This window comes from Coptis chinensis, chromosome 7 (assembly GCF_015680905.1).
Source record: "Coptis chinensis isolate HL-2020 chromosome 7, ASM1568090v1, whole genome shotgun sequence".
In the NCBI taxonomy this organism is placed as follows: Eukaryota; Viridiplantae; Streptophyta; class Magnoliopsida; order Ranunculales; family Ranunculaceae; genus Coptis; species Coptis chinensis.
The window spans coordinates 77,794,304-77,811,104 of NC_141462.1; the positions used below are offsets into that span (position 1 = coordinate 77,794,304).

A 16,801-nucleotide genomic window follows, 5' to 3' on the forward strand; every position below is an offset into this window, starting at 1 on the left:
ATAAAGTGATGTATACGTAATATCTATATATTCAACATCACTTTAAAAGTGAATTTGCCAAGTTTTTAAAATCACTTATAATGTGACTTCGAGAAGTATTATTATTAATATACCTCTTAATTAAGTTAATTAGTTAGAAAAAGACCATCTAAAAAATTAGGTTAAATAGAAATGAAACAGGGTGCACACTTAGTTTGCTAGACTAGCCACCCTTAAACGAAAAATAGAAAATAAAAAACTGCAACCAATACCCAAAAGGCTTAAACCCCATAAGCAAGGTCCAACCCATAAATTTATAAATAATCAGAAAGCGAACTCCGTTTTTTTTGGGAGAGAATTTGTGGACAAACTTGTCCACAAACAACAGTTTCTCATTGGTCCAAACACTTTGTGGGCCAAATAAACAGGTTTTTCGGGCTGCTAAACAATTTTTCTGGGCAGCCTCTCCACCAATCAACACATGAGGTCTTGTGGATAGCAAATAGTTGTATGTCCACAAAATTATTCTCTTTTTTTGGTTCAACAAGTTAGGATAAAAAACATTTCCTTATTATTCACCTGAAAATATTTTCCAAATTATCTACCCAAAAATGATGCTACCCTTCGACTTGAAACGGTGCGGGCTTTCTTCCACACTATTTCCTTCCAAACAGCGCGCCTCTCTTTTTCTCTCTCTTCTATCTATCCCTCTCACGTCAGGCTTTTCCTTCATTCAACGAATGCAACACATTGAATTTTAATGGGGTTTTTTCTCTTGACCTTCCATGTTTAGTTGCAAATTGAAGACTTTGGTTCTCTCGTCCTGATCTGTTCGCGGTCACTCTCTTTCCATTTGTTCTTATCATCATTTGGATCTCCATTATTTACTAAGCACTCAAGAATGGAAAATGCCAAAAGTCATACTGGATGTCTTAAGCGCTTCTAATAGTTGCATCCTTATGTTTGAGATTGGATAATGTGTGAGTATTACATCCGCTTTCTCTGTTCTTTTGATTTTTTTTTTTTTTTTTTTGCCTGTTTATGATTATCTGTTCATCCAGTTTATTAATTAGTCTAAACCGGTCTTTGGAATTTGGCTAAAGATAATTTAAGGCACTTCCGTCATTTAATTATTATAACGTACTACTGTTCCTTAACTTTTTCAGTTCCATACTTTTCATTTTTTTTTTCTTTCCTATTTGAATTTCATGTACGTATTTAGACATTGAATTTCATCATCAAATCTCTTTCTCTTTCTAACAAAGTTTTGTGAACAATGTTGTTTTTACTGACAAGAAAGGAACAACCGTTTCTACCACATTAGTCCTTTTACTCTAGCGTCATGTAAGTTAAATCTTTTTTTCGTTTCAGTGGTGGATTTTATCTATTGTAATTTATGTTGAATTACACACCGTATTCTTTGGTGAACACATTCTTAAGAAATGAACTGCTTAAGATATATTAATATGTCAAAAATTGGAATTCACTGATCAAATCTGTTAATAATGGAATTCATTGATTAATCTATTTAATTTCTCACTAGCTAATACGTTGGTTTTATTTTTATTTCACTACTTTGCCTATTAATTTCCTGCTTCAATTCTCAATTTCAATACTGTGCTTTTTTTCCTCAAAATTCTTAGAAAGGTTGCGATCGTCTTTTCATCACCAAGTTGTAAAGGCTCGCTTAATTATGTGACGCATGTCAATAATATGTTATGCCAACTTTTCTCTGTACTTCACCAAGTCCTTAAGCTTTTACTCAAAGACTTTGTGCAAAGGTTGTTTCCATTTTTATTTTGATTTGAAGTTTTTTTCCATGTGTGTAGGGATGTGTTGGTCATTCAATTTGTAAAATGTTGAAAGGGCCTCCTCACGTGGCCTTTTCATTTTCAAGAATTCCACATTTTTGGGGGTTTTCATTTATATGCTTCAATGAACGCGGTCTTTCTTAATGTTGAACTCGCTAATAACACGGAGCGTCCATTTTCTTTTGGATCTCTATGCTTCTTTCACCAATTTATTTTACTGTACTTGCTTCAAGATATGTAGTAGTTAGTTTGTTGTCTTGGTGTCCTGTCATTTTATTAATTGGTTTCTTTCTAATTATGAAATGATATTTATGCTCTTCTATTCTTTTTCTTTTTTAATAACGCCCCACCTTCTTTCATAGGAAAAAGCTATACATTCACTCTGAAGATTCATGATCCTGCATGGCTTTTTCTAATTGTTACTTTTGGCTGCAGGTAGTCTTCTTTTCTATTTTGCATATTAACTCTTTTATAATTTTCTCCTAAGCATTTTGTAGTCCAGTTAGGATTCTTAGAGTGTTGGGATACTTTTAAACCATAGCAGTCTAATTTTTTTTAGAGTTCTACCTTTCAACAAATTAGGTCTTTTATACTTATACCTATGAGTTATTTCTGGTCAATACTAATATCCCTTAATTAGTGTACATATTGTTAACTCTATGAGTTTGTGATAAGAGCCTAAAATTGTAGTTTTAACCTCCTAATAAAATTATATTTAAACCAATTATGTTTATAATAAATAAGAATTAGTACTGTTTACGTGCTTTTGTATATTTCAGGTATTATAGTCAAATATGTGAAGAAATATGTCACTTTTGCAAGAGAAAGGAGCAAAGGTTGGTAGCTAAGAAGTTCTATGATTAAAGCCCAAGTTTCAAGGAGAAAAAACCTTTTTAAAGCCCAGTCAAACCTGAAAAATCAAAATCAACGTGGGCAGAAATAGAGCATAAAAGTCAACAGAACTTTCGCAAGCCGTATCTTTGAATTTCCACAGCTGTATCTTTGGATGCATACCTCAGAAGTGGGCCTATTATATATCAAAACAATCGTCTCAAAAAGAGCTTTCTAATAGTCTAAGCCTTGATCCAATCATAGGAGTAAAAGTGGCCGAAAAAGCTGTTATAGTAATTTCTAGCAGAGAAACCCTTTTTGGACTTAAGTTATTAGGTTTTGGGCTTGATTTAATAACCTAAACCATATATCCAAAGCCGATACACTAAATTATAAACCTAGCCCTCTTCTATATAAAGAGGACTAAGGCAAAACTCAAAAGGGCTAACCTTTTAGTTAATGAATTAGATAATAAATTAGTTTTCTTCTTTAGTTAAACCTTAGTTATTATTTTATTAGCATAATCACCATTAATTCAATTCAAGTTATCTTTAATAAATTAGTTCTTCATTATGTCTTATTCTTATTCTTTTAATTATGATAGTCTAATGAATCACAGTTAAACCTCCATTAAAGGGGTTTGATTGAAGCTTGAATGAAGACTTGATGTGTTAGTGTAGAATAAGTTGTAGTAAAATATTCCACTCTAGAAGGTAGTTAATTCACCATGAGAATGGGTTTAAATTGCCTCACATACTAATTATTATTTGGTAGAAATTGTCATGAATAATTAGGGATTAAAAAGACCCAACCTTTATATGAAAACATAAAGACTAGGATTACAACAAATCTATGCTAGCCTATTAAGTTTTAATCAAGGTGGAATCAAATCCTCCTAATACATTTCTTCTTATTCACATCTTCTCATTTCAATTGTCATAGTATAATTTAGAATATATTAATTAGTTAATTCCCATATATTAGTTTTATTAAACCATTACTCTCACGGATATTATAGAATTGTTAATTTAGAGAAATTATTACGTCTACGAAACTAGGAGTGGAACGAATTCTGACTCCTGTTATTATAAGATAATTAAGAGTAGAAATTTTAAGTAAACGTAGAATAACTAGCTTTCTTATTCCTAGCATAATTCATTATTGTTAGGGTAGAAACGTGTATTTTCATTTTATCAGTTTGGTTGGGGGATACAAGTCTCAAACAGGCACTAGGATAATGGAAGGTGTTTGCATGTGGGCATAAAATCATATGGAGGTGGCAGAACTTTTCTAAGAATGGTTAGGAGACATTTATCTGTTCTAAAGTTATATATGTCTAAATGTTGGTTATCCTTCTTATTCCGCTTTTCTGCTAAACATTACAAATGGTGATGATCCATATGTTAACGATGATATGCTTACAATTCTAGGTGATAATTGTGATGTTGGGATGGATTATTTGAAATGGCTTTTTTTTAAATAATTGTGATGTTGGGATGGATTATTTGAAGAGACTTTTTTTGTAATAATCGTTTGTTGGGTAAAGTTGTTAATTGGAAAAGAGTTTGGTGCACCTAAAGCACTGGTGAAGCTTACATGCTATTAGTGTTACTGTCCAAATCATTAACAGCTATTTAAATATTTTTTTCTGGGCAAACACAAGTTTTATATTACTTCGCTAGTGATGCAGGAAAATAGACGACAACGTTTTTATTTTAACTCAACCTCCAACCAGCTTTTGGCACAGGGCTGGACCTGATCTTGAACACAAGTAACTGTCTTTTGTAGAACTTCCTTTGTCATTCAGGTACTATATTATGTGGATGTTCCGTCTGTTTATTTTTCTTTTATAAAATTTGCATTGATTTTCTAGTACAATGTTTCATATTGCAGAAAAAAGAAAACAGGGTGATTTGTTAGGCTGTGATAGGTTCTTGGATTAAATTGATTGCATCAAGCCAGGCTGTGATAGGTTCTTGGTTGGGTGATTGTGGTTCTCTTTAGCTCATTTCGGTACTGCAGATTAGATTTTGTTGGTATATGTTGGTTCGTTATAATTTTTTATATATAGTGTAATATTTGTAATTTGAGATGATATTTGTGTGATGAATGTGATTTTAAGATACATCTCATCTTTTTTTGATGATAAATGACCAAGAAAATGGTATTAAATTGGGATGATATTGGCAATTTTATTTTATTATTATTATTTTGATAAATGGGACATCACTTTTAAAGTGATTTATAGAGTTATTTCACATCACTTTACAAGTAATTTGGAATCTGAATGAAACGTCACTTCCTAAGTGATGTTAATCGGCCTTAGTGACTTCACTTAAAAAGTGATGTTAAACGTTATAATATCACTTGTGGACATCGATTAAAAAGTGATGCAAAATTATAACATCATTTGTGGACATCAATTAAAAAGTGATGTGAAGTAACATCACTTGTGGACATCTTTTAAAAAGTGATGCAGAAAACCCTGACTTTTCACGTCGCCACCATTCACATCACTCTCAAAAGTGATGTCTTATACTTTTGACATCACTTTTTAAGTGATGGGAAATATCATTTATGTTGTAGTGATTTGTTTTATTTTTCTTTGTAGCAATGGGTCCTCGATTAAAGAATGTAGCTAAATCTACATTCAAGGGTGTAAAGAAGTTGTTTGGTGGCAGCGGTTCCTCTTCGGGTCGCGGCGACGTGCCTGAGCCTAAGAAGAAGATAGATAGGGTGTCAAAAACAACGGCTTCAATCCGTAGAGGTGATAGAAAAGCAGATGATGATCCTACTAATGTAGGTGATGTAGAAGGAGAAAAAAAGAAAAAAAAGGGAGCGGGCACCTCGGCCTCAGTGCTTAGAGGGGACCACAATGAGGTTGTTCCGAGTAATGTAGATACTGAAAGTGATAGTGAAACTGAGAGTGACGGTGATATTAATGTAGATAAAGATTTAGATGTAGATGTAAATATAGCAATGGATCGTGGGAAGAGTGTAGTTGAAAATGATAGGGATGATGTTAGGGATGACTCAGGTGAGGATGGAGATGATAGGGAAGATTCTGGTGATGAGGAGGGTGATGAAGAGGATGACAATGATGAGGAGGATGATGATTTGGAAGAATTGATGGAAGTGGAAACACTAGTCGAAGTCGAAGCACCTCCAGTGGTAGACTATGTGAGAAAATCCAAGGATGACTTGGAGTATACATGAGGTATATATGGTGGTAGCCCTACTAAGTCAGAGCTTCTGTATGACTATTCGGTGCATGTGACTCGTGATGTTTGGAAAAATAAGGTATTATCGTAGACTTAGTAACTTGAATTTCCTTTGTCTTTACAAAACCTTTTGCTTCTTCTCATTTAGTCTTGTTGTTTCAGGCGGAGCGCAGAGTGTTGAAATGTGTTCTGTATCTATCCAAGTTAAGCCAATGGGATCTCAAGAATGAGTTCAAAAGATCTCCCAAATTTGAAAATGAGCTTAAGAGGACTGGGTTTTATGATCTGGTATTTGGGTGTTACAAACATCAAGATCCGGAGTTGGTCTCTGTGTTTGTGGAGAGGTGGCATCCAGAGACCAACACCTTCCATATGTCATTTGGGGAGATGACTGTGACTTTGGATGATATCTCCCAAATCCTAGGCATTGCGATTAGGGGCAGTGCGAGGGAACACGGAGTTGACCTGTGAACAATCGGAGAGTCTCCTACATCGTGCTTTTGGTGTCTCGCTGGTTGTGATTAAAGCGGAGATGGACGCGAGCCGGTTCATTTCAAAGGTAAGGCTATAATTCCTATGGAGCCAGTTTGATAGGAAGGTCCGCGATAGAGATAAAGATGGGAATGTAAAGGGAAGGTGTCGGCTTTGGTGGAGGTACAACGACTGTAAAAGCTTATCTACTATTTTTCATTGGATGTACCATTTTCACCGACAAGGTTGGGATTGGAGTGCTTGTTTATTATTTGAGATTGTTGTTGAAATTCAATGAGATCGGCGAGTATGCGTAGGGTGCATCAATTTTGGCCTTTCTGTATAGAGGACTTGGGACTGCCACATGTGCGAAGGTGAAAGGTGTTTCGGGCTTCCTGACTCTTCTATAGGTAAAACTTAAATATTTTGCAGACTCTTTTTAATGTTAATTATATTATTCTATTAGTATGTTAACTGTGTGTGTATATATCTAGGCGTGGATCTATGAGTACTTTCCGCTATTCAAGCCAATCCCAAACTTGGAGTATAAGTTGGCTGGGTCGTGTGTTCTTAGACACACAATTAGCGATGTGCACTATGAGAACCCATGTCATGCATTGCAGTATTATCGAGCGATAATTGATGATATGACAGTGTTCAATGTAAGTATTTTAGTTTGTTTCAATTTTTTTTTAGTAATTGATTATTTGAGTATGTGATTAATGACACATTTTATTTTGTTTAAGGTTGATTGGCGTCCATACGATAATGTCAGAGTTATACACCCAGTCGATGACATTGCCTTTTTTTTAGGGAGTGATTTGCTTTTTTGACGATGTGGAGATTTACGCCGTTGTAAGGGCCATACGTCAGTTGGGTCATGTGCAGTTTATACCCGCAACTCCTCCAACACCAAATTACACGACCAGGACTGTAGCTGGACATGGGATGAAGTGAAATGGACATTGATAACTGTTGGGCCTGTATATTGGGAGTCATGGTAGAATCACGTGATCCAACCCAACAGTCGATGACCCATCTATACTTATCCATGGGAGTGTCATCCAAACTATATGGAGTGGTATGTAAGGCATTCTCACATTCGATTGGTAAATCCCGAGCGGCTTCCTATCCATTTCTCCCTACAAACACTTCCCACTTATGCACTAATTGTGAGTATATATTGTGATTTTCTAATTGTGTTTTGGTTACGGTCTTTTAAAACAGTAATTAATAATTGTTTTGCATTCTTATTTTTACATAACAACGTCATCGATGAAACGAGTCAATTGCTAGAGAGAGGTCTCGAGTCAATTGCAATTGGGTGGGAATAATATTCCCGTAGAAAGGTCCTTGTTCGAAAAGGCTTTCAACTTGACTAGGTGCAAGTACAGTGGTGGGAGGTACAATTATCATAATTGATTTTTGAATGTGTCTTCCGATTTTGTTGTAATTAATGTATTTTTGAATTTGATGTATTTTGAAGTGGAATTTGATGTGGAAATGAATTTGATGTGTTGGAATCCAATTTGATGGTTTGAAGTGGAATTTGATGTTTTGAAATGAATTTGAAAGTGTATATGAATTTGATATTTGGTATATGAATTTAATGTTTTGAAAGTGGAATTTGTTTATTTTTTGGATATGAAAGTGTTGTAAAAACAAAATTAAATTCTAAAATTTTTTTTTGTCTAAACGACCTAACCATGTCGTCCCCTTGAATGCTTCAACAACCCATCCACATCGTTCCTTTGAATTCCAAAATGACCAGCTCAGATCGTTTCATGAAAAAATAAAGAACTCTGTCTCAAACGACCAGCTCAGACCATTTGGTTTAAAGGTCAAACGACCTGTTCAGATCGTTTGGTTCAAAGGTCAAATGACCAGCTTAGATCGTTTCATGAAAAAATAGAGAACTCTATCTCAAACGACCAGCTCAGACCGTTTGGTTCAAAGGTCAAACGACCAGTTTAGATCGTTTGGTTCAAAGGTCAAACGACTTCACCATGTCGTTTGGGGTAAAATCAAATCAAATCAAATCAAAACAAATTACACTTATTCCAAATTACATCAAAATATCATATTGACAACATTGTACAACTTAGCCGATCACTCGATTGCCGTCCAAATCAACTTAGTCGATCGATCACTCGATTGCTGTCCGAGTCAACTTAGTCGATCACTCAATTTCCAAATCAAATCAAATAAAAGCCCAAACAATATTTCTAAATAACATAAAAATCAAATCAAATTACATCAAAATAATATGTCAAAATGAATTTACAAATTACATCAAAATATCATATCGACAACATACGAACAACTTAGTCGATAACATGTACTGTTGGGTCTTCAACGGGCTCGTCTTCGCATATTAGATTAGGAATGTTCAATGCCATAAATTGTAATTGTCTTGTTGTGAATACCAAATTCCAACTTTCAGCAATATCATATTGAGCTCTAAACCATTGGCGCATTACTAGAGAAACCATACAATCTTCAACAAGTTCAACATTGACAAAATGACTTCCACCAACATGTGCGCTGCCCAACATTTTTTTCACTCTCTTAGGATTTTCTTAGGTTCTCAGTGACATGATAATGAAGCACTGACGACTTCCTAAATGCTGGAGGACAACATTAAATCTTAAAGTAAATAGGTATCTTACAAAGGACATGCTCATTCACTTATTTAAAGGTGTGTAACCTTCTTCATGTGGGATTGTTTTCTTCACATAAACAATCTTATTTTGAGTGTACAAAGTACAATAAAGGAGGAGGTGGTCAATAAGCTCTTGGTACAAGTCCTTTCTCATCTGCGACCAATCTTCTTAACTTCTTCCTAATGCAATGCACAAAGCTCTATAACCGCAGTTGCCATTGCCGAAAGGGTCATTGACTCTAACAATGTATTTGTGCATTTCTTTAGGAATATCCAACCCCTAATCCTTAGGACCCCTCGTCTTTCCAAAGTCTACCCATCTTTCCTATTTCATGGTGTGGTTGTTTTTGGAGAAACCTTATTTCTTGGTGTGGTTGTTTTTGATATTTTTGGAGAAGACTTCTTTCTTGGTGTGGTGTGGGTGTTTTAGGTGGTTATTTTTGGAGAAGGCTTCTTTCTTGGTGTGGTGTGGGTGTTTTGGGTTGGTATTTTTGGAGTAGGCTTCTTTCTTGTTTTGGGTTGGTGTTTTTGGAGAAGGCTTATTTCTTGGTGTGGTGTGGGTGTTTTGGGTGGGCGGAGTGTTTTGTTGTGACAAGACCCACTCCTCATGGTCACATTGAGAATGTTCAAAATGAGATGGATCTCGCTTTGAAGAGTTCTCATCTCCAGTTGAAAGCTTTCTCTTGCAGCTACCTTTCAGCCGACCTTTGGTTTTTGTTTCCTCATGAGGCGGTACTACCCATGTACTTTCTAGTATGGCAATTTCCATAGGCTTCCTAATCATAACCCTCTACTCTTCTTCATAAACTATTGCAAACCTTTTCATAACAAGTCGATTGAAGGTCTAACATCGGGACCAACACCCACTGACACATTGGGAGAAGCAGACAATGTTTTCCAAAATGGGTCGGTAGCAGTCAAAGGGATGGACCACTCTTGCTCTTCAAACTCAATTAATTCATGATCACATGGCAATCCATGGCTCATGCGCAAATATCACCAACACCTGATCTCTCCATTTTTAACATGTTTTACGTGGGTATCTATTTCTTCAAATAGCAAGTCCAAACATTTGCGTGAGACAAGGCCTCTGAGTTCATAAAACAAAGGAATCTGGTGGTGGTGCTAAGTTACAATCATACTCCTCTCGAAGGTAGCTCTAATCTCAGACATCTGGATCTCTAGAATTGGGTGGATTAAGCTAAACATACTCAAAAAATCATGATAGTTTATATTTCCTAGTACACGCTTCACATAAGCATGAGACCTTCAACTCTATTGGTCGTTGTACTCCCAAAGTGAATGTCTTGGTCAGTCCAACAACATACGAATCGATCTCTGTAAGAAAACTAACCAAACCAAGTCTCTCGCAAATAACTAACAAAATTGGAGTACTCAATCTTGTAATATTTTTTCATAACATCCCATCTACGCTGGAAAATAACCTCTGTCTTTGATTTGACTATAGTGTTCCACAAAAATTGGGCCTCTCTATAAGTTATGTGCTTGGAAAAATATCGTAACATTTTGAAAGAATACATGTAGCGATATGCCATCTACAAAGATGCTTGTGTGTGTTAGGGACCCAGAGGTGTCCGTTTCGATATGCCATCTACGAGGACGCACATAGCGATATGCCAAACGACCTAGCCATGTTGGTTGCTAGAGTCCCCAAATGACCCTAGAGGTGTCATTTGGGCTCGGGTTCTAAATGTTGTTGATTCATTCATTCATTCAATCAATCAAGTATTTTGCATTCATTCATTCAATCAATCAAGTGTTTTGTATTCATTCTAATTAAGGGTTACCTCATTATTTAGGTTTGGCTTGTCTTTGTCGTCAACAATTTCTCGGCATCTCATTTGCTCGACTAGTCGCATCTTCTATTTCTTCAACTTCTTCACCTTCACATTCAACATTTTTAGCCACTTTTTAATTTTCTATTGGTTGTTTTTCACCTTCAACATTTCTTCTATTTTCTCCTTCTCTAATTTGTTGTTGCACCTTAAATATTACCTCAAATGCTTCTTCTTCATCTTCGTGTTCCATTTAGGATTTTGATTGAGTATGAAAATAGTAAGGAGTAAATGAGAAACTTGAGTATTTGATTGAGTATGAAAAAAAGAGTAAGGAGTAAATGAGAAACTTGATTATTATATGTAGAGATATTTGAAATTTTGATATATTTCGAATAATTAAGTGAAATATGTTTGTAAACCCTAAACCCTAAACCCCAAACTAGTTTATTATTCACAATTTGAAAAATAAAATAAAAAATAACAAGTTTAGATATAAAACAAATTATTATTTTGAATAATTGAGTGAAATATGTTGATACGAAATTTGTAAACCCTAATCCCCAAACTCCAAACTAGTTTATGATTCACAATTGAAAAAAAAAAATGAAAAATAACAAACTTAAATATAAAACAAATTATAATTTTAGATTTTGGCATGTTTGATTACATGTTTTAACTTAGTTATATATATACTATGTCATAATAGATAAAGAGTACATGTCATTACATGTAATTGTGTTTGTGCAACTAATTGTGTTGTTCCTAATTCAATTTTTTAAATCGGATTTCAATTTTGCTAACCCAATGTGTTGACAATTGATTATTACTAATTCAATTTTGCATATCATTGTTTAAATAAATTATTGTACAATTATGATCGATTAATTATTTGTATTATAAGAAAAGTGTTCGGTGTTTATATGTATAAAAAAAGTGTAATTGGTGTTTATGTAATCAATTTTTATTGGTTAATCGGGCTAATCATTGATTAATCAGGAATTTCCTTGGTTTATAACTTCTCAATTATTTTAGTCCAAACGACTTCCCCATGTTGCCCCATAGAAGCCCCAAACGACCTAGCCATACCGCTTGCATGTGATACCAAACGACATGGTCAGACCGTTCCATGGAAAAAACAAAGAGCTCTGTCTCAAACGATGTTGGTAAGCCGTTTGAGTGTACACTCAAACGATATGGGCAAGCCGTTTAAATGTACACTCAAGCGATATGTGGGTTTGGATTGGTACCTAGCCCGACCCTAAACATTTTGAGTGACCCTAAAATCAGCATAGGGCACTCGGTCACAAGTCTAAATCTCAAGCTCGACCTCGACCCTAGCCTCTTTAAGGGCTTTAGGTGGTCGAGCTTTAAGGCCGGGGCTTTAGGGCCGGCCTATATATTTTCTTTTTTTTTACTACATCGGTTTTAAAACTCATTTATATTACAAAAATGTACAATAATCTACAAACTCAAAGTCCAACCAATCTAGTAATTCTCAGATAAGTCCAAAAATTTAAAAAATCCACAATCTAACAAATCAAGTACATCGAGAGTTCGAATTTGTTCTTCCTTGTACTCAAACCTCACTAAAATTACATTTAACATTGAAATACATAGACAAATAATTATATTATCATTTTAAAGGAAGAAGTAATAGATATAAAGAAGAAACATAATAGTTTTGGTTAAGGGTCATGGAAGTTGTTAAACTATTTGTAATATCATAAATTATTTCTATAATAGATTCAAACAAATATAATATTACCATATTACCTTTCTTCTAATTTAAAAGTGATTCAAGCTTTGTATATGGAAATGAAAATATTGGCTTTTGAACAAGTGATGGAGAAAGGTTTGAGATTATAAATGTCATTTTTCTGACAAAGGGTGTTTTTTGGTTTCTATATATGTTACAAATGTCTGCTCTGTATTTTGCTTTAATGGTGTGGAAGGAAACCTTTAGTTTTAGACTTGGCTTGGATGTGAATAAAAATATAATTTATAAGAAATAAGTGAGAAAAGAAATTGAGAATAATAAGTTATGGACTTTGACTTGATGATCAAAGGAATAAAGTCTTATTTTTTATTAGGCTAGTGCTCATTGTTCTTCATGGTCGCTAAGTTAAAGTTTTTGTTATATAAAACAAGTTATTGGAAACTTGGGTGTAAGTGATAAATTACAAAGGACAATGTTATTTTAATTGAAAATATTTAACAAAGAGTTGGACAATTATAGTATGTGTATTTATAGTGAAAGTATGAAAGCAGGGGCGGTTAGGGCTTGGTTAGGGGCTTAGTTAGGGTCGGGCCTATGTTTTAGAATCTTAGCCCCTAGATTGGACGGCTTTATAGGGCTTAGGGTCGGATCGGTCAGGGCCGGGTTAGGGTCGTTAGGGCCAAATTCCCACCCCTAGACCGTTCCATAGAGATTCCAGAGAGCCAATTCTCAAACAACAAGTTCAGACTGCGTGCATGTACACTAGAACGACATGGTGGTATCATTTGAGCGTATACTCAAATGACATGGCGAGACCGTTTGAGTGTACACTCAAATGACCCGAGGGTTTCGTTATGGCGAGACCGGTTGAATTGGTTGTTGAGCCTGGGCTTTGATGGCAAACTTGTAAAATTTCTTTTTTTTGGGGGTTGCCCAATCCAATTTGATGAGTGCCCAATTAAATCAACTTTCAATCCTACTTAACCAACTAAAAGAAGCCGACTCAAGATTACTTAACAGTTTTTTTACAGCAAAATGTAGGGCAGACAACTTCCAACTTGCATTCACCCACCATTGAAGGTCTTAATAATCTCTGCACAATCTCCTTGTATCACAAAAGTGTATCTCTCGAGATAGCAAGCTAGTAAGACAGCCACTTCAGTCGCCACCATTTCAGCTTCCTCTGGTTCAATAGCCTTGAACCTCCTGACAGCTACCCCCACTAGCTCTCCTACATCATTCCAAGCCATGCATCCAACACTTGCCCATCCAGTGTCCCTATGGAATGCAGCATCATATCTAATCAAAATACTATCATTGGGAATGATTGGAAATATATCATTTAGGGTGCATTTGGAAACGAGAAATGGAATTCTCGTGAGAGTTAGAATTCTAATGGAATCCAATTCTCATGATTATGCGAGAATTATGGTTGTTTGGCAAACTGTGAGAATTCTCGGTAATTCTCACTGTCAATTTCCCAGATGTTGTTTGGCTACTAAGAATTCTCACATCAATTTCCCAGACCATTTTTGTTACTTTTTTTTGCTCAAATATTTCACAAAACCAAAATAATAGTCATTCCAAACACAATATATAATTGTGAAGATCAAATTTCATACATTACAATATATTATACATCGTCAATCTTAATTTATCTAAGCTAACATATAAAATGGGCATTGTCAAAATTATAGAACATCAATTTATTTAAAAATAGTTGTAGCATAAAAATAAGAAACAAATGTCCTGTCATAGAATTTTTATGTACTTTAGACAGAAATACATAAAAACTTATTGAAAAAAATAAATAAATAAAAAATAACTGACTGAAATTCAAAAATCAACTAAAAATATTTAAAAATAGAAATGTATGTCTTCAATCATCAGGTTGCACTTGATCTCCAATCTCCTCATATAATTGGTTTTCAATAGGGGGTTCATTCTCATTCATTATTTTGATCGTTAAAAAATTCAGCAAAGTGTTGGTACAGATGGGAAGTGATCTTCCAAGATATCGTATCAAGTGCCTTCTCTCTTGTTAAATTTACAAAATGTGTTAATCATATGTGTATTAACTAAAATGGCATGTAGATAGAATATTTATATATATAATTTGGTAGTACCGACATTGTTGATATAGACCTCCAAATAGCTTCCTCGGCTTGTACCTGATTTGCTTCATCATCCCATGTAAACCCTGCAATTTATATCAATTTTTGTACATCCTCTTTTATCTTTTTCCATTGACGAACCCGACCTGTAATACTGGGACCTGAGACGTCAACACCGCATATGCAACTCACTTTATTGGCAATACGAAAAGAAATAATTCTAAAGCCCCTTCTATTTATGTCATCTTCCAATTCTCTCAATGTGTCCACCAAAACAGAGTCTATTTCAGTTGTCCACATAACATGACGACATGGTAGGAAAGTTGGCATACCTGTCTAAATAAGTATTAACACCAATATTTATATATATAAATATTTCATATAACTAAATAATATTTAACAAAGCAAAACACTAATACTAATAAACAACCATCATTAGTACATCAATTATTTCAAAGACTTAATAAATTAAAGAACTACTTATTAGCCTAAGCAATGTAACCATCTCCTAACGCCAGCTAGGAATAAAAAGTTTAACGAACTTAAAAACCATAAATCCTAAATGTTAAACAAGTGTTTTCCACACTACTTTATTCTACTAAACTGTAGTTCCTTAGTTTCTACCAAATGCCAACTAAAATTGAGTTGGATATGGCATCTAAACTTCCTAACGAGCCATCGTTGACGTTGCTGTTCGTCCATATTGAGAAATATTCTTCGCTTCTCAACATCTTGAGCAAACCACTCCATAGCTTCAATTTTAATGTCTTCATCCACATCAGCAAAGGCTTTTAGAGCTTCCCTCACAGGAGCCCAGAGAGAATCATTCATTTCATTTGTCGAGTCCATAGCACCTGCAATGCGACCAATTTCCTTACGCATTCCAACCATCTCACGTTGCACCCCTGCAATCACAGACTAACGACCTTTTAGTTTGTCATTTGGTTGAGCAAGGATTGGATTGGATGAGGACGAATCAGGAGTAGGCAGCATTGTGTCCTCATCCTTAGCATTATCATCGGCATCCTCCATGTTCACATTATCTTCCGTATCATCATTAGCATGTGTGTCTTCATCAACCATGTTTGTAGTTGTCTCTCTTAAGCCATTTGCTTGATCATTCCCTACCACTTCAAGAAGTTATGCATAATTCTCAATTCCCTTGCCCTTTAGTTTTTTTAAATGTTTCCTTCCCTGTCAAATATGAAATAACAAGTGTTAAATGTTTACTTCTTATTAGATATTGGGAAAAAAAATATGACACGTAATACATAAAACTAATACCTTCAAAGCATCAACCCAAACAGACTCATCGGCAGTAACAGTTTTCTTACAGTCATCCCAGCCAAAACCACTCAAACCTAGTAATTCCTGCACTCCACTCGCAATTTTCTTCCATGTCTTCAAACGGTTTCTAGCATGGATACTCGTGATTTTCATTCTGCATATGTGCAACACATTGTTAACCACCGCTGTATATGCTACAACTTTCCATCCCCCTTGGCCTTTGTTACTAAGCGACAATTGTTCACGCAACGTGTCCAACATCACCTGGTCCATCTGGTCATTCCAAAATAAATGATCGGATTGTTGAAACTCTGGTCCAGATTCAGATTGGGATTCCATACCTATTTAATAAAATAGTCTAAAATGTATTCATCTAATTTACAACGTAAAATTAGTCCTATTAATTATTACCCGGCCCCAACAAATAAATGGATAAAAAATGAAACCAATAAAGTTGCTCAAAATAATAATAAAAAATACTATTAACATACCACAAAGATGAAATTTCATAAAAAATATTTATCATAAAATCATATCATATAAAGACAAACTAATTATTTCTACGAGGGAGGCGTTCATTCCATATTGTCGTTGTAAGCTAATTCCTAAAATTTGTCCAATCATTATTTGGTTCAAGTGCTGCAATTTCCCCCTGGTCATTTACTAAATCATTGTGTTGCTCCTCAGGCTCGTCTACCTATTCATTGCCCTTATCATTTGGATCATCATCTAGTATTATGTTATGCAAAATACAACAAGTAAGTATTAGCTTTATCTGTGTATCAACAGGATAAAACGGGGTTGTCCTCAAGTAAGCGAAGCGTTTTTTTAACAACCCAAATACATGCTTAATCACATTGCTCAAAGATGAGTGGCGATAGTTGTATAACTCATTGGCTGTTTCTGGTT

General features: G+C 34.8%; 1 long non-coding RNA gene across 2 annotated transcripts; it reads left to right on the forward strand.

The window, feature by feature from the left end:
• Nucleotides 1–586: 586 nt before the first annotated feature.
• LOC147489056 (uncharacterized) lies at nucleotides 587–4,802 on the forward strand. Of its 2 annotated transcripts, none has more exons than XR_015201394.1 (4): nucleotides 587–959; nucleotides 2,153–2,225; nucleotides 4,304–4,428; nucleotides 4,515–4,802. It is a non-coding gene; the product is annotated as an uncharacterized LOC147489056 (long non-coding RNA). The 2 variants fall into 2 exon arrangements; XR_015201393.1 differs by having other exon boundaries at nucleotides 4,312–4,428.
• Nucleotides 4,803–16,801: the final 11,999 nt, after the last annotated feature.